This window comes from Mastomys coucha, unplaced genomic scaffold (genome assembly GCF_008632895.1).
Source record: "Mastomys coucha isolate ucsf_1 unplaced genomic scaffold, UCSF_Mcou_1 pScaffold22, whole genome shotgun sequence".
In the NCBI taxonomy this organism is placed as follows: Eukaryota; Metazoa; Chordata; class Mammalia; order Rodentia; family Muridae; genus Mastomys; species Mastomys coucha.
In genome coordinates, this window is record NW_022196905.1 from 115,833,509 (window position 1) to 115,839,494 (window position 5,986).

General features: G+C 42.4%; 1 long non-coding RNA gene across 1 annotated transcript; it reads left to right on the forward strand.

The window, feature by feature from the left end:
- Positions 1 to 798: 798 nt before the first annotated feature.
- LOC116068363 lies at positions 799 to 5,203 on the forward strand. Its single transcript, XR_004109557.1, has 2 exons — positions 799 to 1,765; positions 5,029 to 5,203. It is a non-coding gene; the product is annotated as an uncharacterized LOC116068363 (long non-coding RNA).
- The last annotated feature ends 783 nt before the right edge of the window (positions 5,204 to 5,986 follow it).

The following is a 5,986-nucleotide window of genomic DNA, read 5'->3' on the forward strand; positions in this document are numbered from 1 at the left end:
AGCAAACTCCGAGTCTCATTGGTGGCGGAAGAGGTGGGCGGGTCGCCGAGGGAGGAAGAGGGCGGCGGTGTTCGTGCGGATCGAACGGAGCCCCAGTGACAGGATGGTGAGCCCCACGGCGGCGGTGACCCGGGTCGGGCAGGGATGCTACGGCGTCCGGTCGGCGGGGCGAGGAGGATCCGGGTGGCGGCGGAGGAAGAACGGGAGGACCGCGGCTAGCCGGGAGTGCGGCTCGGCCTGACGTCGCCCCTCGCTCCCGCGGCCAGAGGGCGTGCGAGGCGGACCTGTCCCCCCATCCTGTCACGAGATCGGCTCGGTGCGGCCCGGGGAGGCCTCCGGCCGTCGGTGTGGCTGCGCGTTTCCTTCCCGTTCCTCCCCGGCTCGCTGGGGTGAGCCGGCCTCGGTGCAGAGCGCGAAGTAGCCGACGCACTGGCCACCCGGGACGGCGACCCGGAAAGGGACTGCTGGTCTCCTGCGGCCGCTGCGACCCCATAGAGCGAACTCGTGGGGATCGAGTGAAGTCTGCGGAGATTGGAGAGCTTTAGCTCCCCCAGTCTGCATCAGGCCTTTGCCCCCCACCCCCTACGACTTTTCTGTGTGAAATTTGGAGAGCAGACACTTCCCTGTAATCAGGTTTTCGAAGGCACTCTTTGCTCTCTAAAGTTTGGGTGGGTGGGGGGGTTCTGTTTGACCTCTGCTGTGCATCACATTTTTAATTAATTAATTTTGTTTTTTCCAGACAGAGTTTCTGTTTAGCCTTGGCTGTCCTTGAACTCACTCTGTAGACCAGACTGAAACCCTAACTCAGAAATCCGCCAGCCTCTGCCTCCCTAGTGCTGGGATTAAAGGCGTGTGCCACCACAGCCCGGCTTTATTTTTAAATTTTGTGTATGTGTCTCTATATGAGTTTATATGCACCAAACAAGTACAGTTACCACTGGAGATCCCCCAGAACTGGAGTTACAGGCCGTTGTGGGTACTGGGAACCAAATCTGGCTCAGCAAGTGCTTTTAATTGCTGAACCATCTCTTCCAGCCTAAGTCAGGTATAATGATGTAGCTCTGGCTGGCCTGGAATTCAGAGATCTGCCTTCCTCTGTCTCCTGAGTGTGGGCACCAAAGAAGTGTGCCACCACACTGAGCTTTATCCTTCCTTGACACATTCATCACGTGATAAGGTACTCTTGCTAGTAATGTCCTCTATAGCACACAATTAACCCTGGAGCATGATTTTTCAATACTAGAACCTCAATATATATATATATTTATGTATATATATATATATATACACACATACATATATATATATCAACATATCAGTATATCTAGAGATAACAAAGCCCCAGGAATGAAAAGATATTAGCCTTATATTCCTGATGAATTCTTCAAATTATAAATATGGAATCTTATAAAGAGTAGACAGAATGAGAAATAAAGAAGCAGGAGTTGGTGTGGAAAGCAAGATTAGAAAATATAGAATGACATCGACAGTTTGCTGTGTGTGGGTGTTTGTCCTGTGTTTAAAAAGAGAGTGAGTAGTTCTTGGAATTATTTTCGGCACAGCTGATTTTTAACATTTCCTTTCATAACATTCAGAAATCATTAACAATTTTTGCATATTTGGTATGGGTTTTTGTTTTCTTTTTTTTTTTCTTTTAACTTTTGTTGCTTTCTTTAACATTGGTCATGTTTCATCCACCCCTCCCTTTTTTTTTCATTCCCCTGTCTGCAATCAACTTCTTCATTCCACTAAGGCTGGGCACAGAGTAAGTTTTCTCCGCTCCTGCTACAGTGGTGGTTGGGTAGCTGATAACTGGCTGGGTCTCTCACCCTTCCCAGCTCTGTCAAATAAGGAGTAATCAGATCCCCGGGCTTTGTTTGGGTTTTGCTTATATATGATTTTCACAAGACTTTGGCTTCCAGATTCTTTGCTACCTCTACTGTCCATCTAACCCGACTTGTCATTGTGGAATTTAGGCCAGGGCACTCTTGACAAGTGTCGTGTAACTATTTGCTATAACGTGGTCACCAGCAGAAAACCACGGGGTTCTGTCTTACTCTGTAGCCATGATGCTGCCCGCGGGGGCCGTTCATCCAGCCAGTCTTTACACACTGTCAAGTGGCACCTTATCAAGTTGACGTGTTCAGTCAGGATAACAGTGTTGTGTCTCACCTATGTTCTCTCTGGTACATTCTCACAGAACAGTTCATTTTTAGTCTCAGAGATTTTGAACCTGTTTTTAGACATACACCCTCTTATGAGTTCAGAGTTCTTTTAATATAGATTTTTTTTCTTTCACTTTTCCTCACATGTCAGCATCCCACAGTAACTCTGTCCTTCAAATCTGAAGAGATTCTCTACCCCCTAAAATGAAGATGGTGTGTGCCAAGGCATGCATGTTGATTGATAGTGGATACCCTGTAGTGGTTGTAGCTTTCAAAGGTTTTCCCTAAAGTGTGCTTGTTTTGTGACCACCCACTTGTTACTTCAGCTATTCTGTGTCCTGATAACTGTTCCTTTTGGTGTTGTTGTGAGATGAATCAAGTTTGTTTTTGTAATCATTCTCATTTCACACATTTTTTTGTATTGGTTTATTTTGGTTTGGTTTTGATTTTTCAAGACAAGGTTTCTCCGTGTAGCCCTGGCTGTCCTGGAATTCCATCTGTAGACCAGACTGGCCTTGAACTCAGAGATCCACCTGCCTCTGGCACTTGAGTGCTGGGCTTAAAAGTGTACACCACCACTGCCCAGCCACATTTTAGTTCTGGATTGATTTTAAATTTTAATTAAATTTTTTTATTAGTTATTTTATGTTGGATGTGTTTGCCTACATGCCTGTCTGTACTACATGTGTGCCTGGTACCCTCCAAGGCCAGCTAAGACAAGGCGTCAGATCCCCTGGTACTGGAGTTCCGGACAGTTGTGAGCCACCATGTGCTGGGAATCTGGATCCTCTGGAAGAGCAGTCAGCTCTCGTAACCACTGGACCCCTCCCCAGCTGCCAAATTAACTATCTTAAATTAATTTTAACATTATGGAGGCAAAACTATTTGCTTTATCATATTAAACATGTAATGCTTCCTTTGATACTGTTCAGGGGTAGCCATGCCTTGAAAGGATATGTATGCATGGAAGGTCTGTGTGAGGAAACCCTGGAAGGTGCTTGTAGTAATCAACAGGGAAAGTCTTCTGTCGCCCTCAGGGGACATATGTTAGCCTTAAATGAACTTTGAAACTACTCTTTGTCTATTTAATTCAATCTTGAAATTTTTTAATTTAAAGTTTCATAGAACTGCCCCCCCCCACACACACACACACTTTGGACAGGATTTCACTGTGTGTAACTTTGCCTGGAACTTGCTTTTTAGCCTGGGCTGGTGCTGAACTCACAGAGATCTGCCTGGCTCTTCCTCCTTAGGACTGGGATCAAAGGTGTACACCACCATGCTTGTCTTAGGATTGACTTATTAATTCTTTGATATTTCAAACCAGATAATACTTTTGTCATCTGAGACTCTGTGGCAGCTTCCGGCTACCTCCTACTAAACTCACCACTCCATTTGATTGTGAAATTGTTGTTTTAAGTTTACAAACTATACTGAGGGGATGGAAGAAGCTGTTTTATCCGGGTTATACAGATATGACGGGCTTCTAGTGGAAAAAAAAAGCAAAGATAGTAAAACTTAAAAATCAGATGTACATATGCATCTACTGAGACTCTAAGCAGAGGCATTGGTGCCCTGTAACACACTGCTAAAAGTTTGAAGTAACAAATTCAGTTATTTTTGGCTAATGTTTCCCAAAGAGTTCTTAGCATAAACAATAAAATTAACCTTTTCCTTACTATTTCATTTTTTCTATTCCATCTGTATATTTATATATATATACATACATATGTACATACATACATATATACATACATACATATACATACACATAATCTATATATAGATATATGTATTTAGTGTGTGTGATAGTTTCACTTTGCAGCATTGGCTGGCCTAGAACTGGAACTTGCTTGCCATGTAGCACAGGTTGGCCTTGAACTAGTAATCTTCCTGTCTCAGCTTCCTGAGTGCTGGATTTATAAGCACAAAACACCATACCCCACATAATCAATCCATCAATCAATTCTCTCTCTTCCTCTCTTCCCCCTCTTTCTTCTTTTTGAGACAGGGTCTCACTGTGTTATCTTAGGCAGGCCTAGAGCTCTCTTTGTAGACTAAGTTGTCATCAAAGTCATGAGATTGACCTGCCTCTGCTTCCTGAGTGCTGGGACTAAAGGTGTGAACTACCATACTCAGCCATGTGGTTCTGAGCTGCCGTGTGGGTGCTGGGAACTGAACCTGGGACCTCAGAAAGAGCAACCAGGTCTCTTAACATCTGAACCATCTCTCTAGGTCCATATTATTTCATTGCCAATAATTTCCTTTAACAATGCTTTTTTCAGTTAAATAGGTTTTATATTATATAGTTGCAGAAATAAGAATGTCACTCTTCAAAACTACCAAATGCTATAGATTCCAGCAATATGTTACTCAGTTTGCAGTTTCATTATATTGAATAAAAATTCAATATAATTTATAGGTTTCTAAATCAATTTTTAAAAATTATTTTAAAATTATTTTTAAATATTAAATTAAATTATTTAAATTACTTTTTCTGAGAAAGGATCTGTGTATAGTGGTGACTGACCTAGAACTCCCTATATAGTTAGGTAGGCCTTGAACTTGTGGTCTTCTTGCCTCTCTCTCTCCCCTGGGATTATAGATGCATGCTCTCACCTGACTAATGAATCATTTTAGAATATTTGATTTTATCCCATTTATTGGTAAATAACATAAATTTACATCCAAGATGATATTAACTTAGACTAGATATGGTACCAAGTGTTTGTTGGCCCACAATAGGACTGTCTGAGTGACTTCTGCTCTGTTCTGGATCTCTGTTTAAAGGGATGGTGATGGGAGGATCGTGTCAGTTGACATCATGTCTAATGCTGTGTTTTTTCACTCTGACCCCTGAAAGTTGGTGTTGGTATTAGGAGATCTGCATATTCCACACCGGTGCAACAGCCTGCCAGCCAAATTTAAAAAACTCCTGGTGCCAGGAAAAATCCAGCACATTCTCTGCACTGGAAACCTTTGCACCAAGGAGAGCTATGACTATCTCAAGACTCTGGCTGGTGATGTCCACATTGTGAGAGGAGACTTCGATGAGGTGCCATTTTCCTTTCCCTCCTATCTGTGCTCCTTTCTCACTTCTTTGTGTAAACTTTATCTTTTAGACTTGAGTTTTTCCATTCTTCCTCCCCAGCCTCGTTGAAAACATATCCTAGAAACTAGACATGCAGTGGTAGAACACGTGTCTAAGCATACACAATGCCTGGGTTCAATCCTCAGCATCACAATGATGTCTCCCAAGTATAAAATTCCGAGTGAAGTATCCATTGGTTTGCCGTGAGAAATGTTCTAGACTCAGACATTCTCAGACTTGGATACATATATAATGAGTTATTGGGAATAAGAGCTGGATCTAAACATTAAATTCATTTTTGTTTCATTCCTATGTACCTTATTTGCATAGTCTGAAGTTATAGTGTGGATTCCAGTCTACCTGAGTCTATGAAATAAGACAGAGGATATGAAATAAGATCTGGAGAAAGAAATAGTTCTTAGATTTAAGCTTTGCCCATTAGTTACTAAATAATGTTTTGTTTTGTCTTGTTTTTTTGAGACAGGGTTTTTCTGTTTAGCCCTGGCTGTCCTAGAACTCACTCTATAGACCAGGCTGGCCTTGAACTCAGAAATCCACCTGCCTCTGCCTCCAAGTGCTGGGATTAAAAGCATGCACCACCACTGCCCGTTGACAGCCTACTTGTTCATTAGAATGTAGGTCTAGTTTATTAAAAAAAAAAATAAGGCTTCTGTATTTGTGTTAAAAATCAGTTTAATTAACAAGGCTAAATTTCATTTCTAGTTTGCTA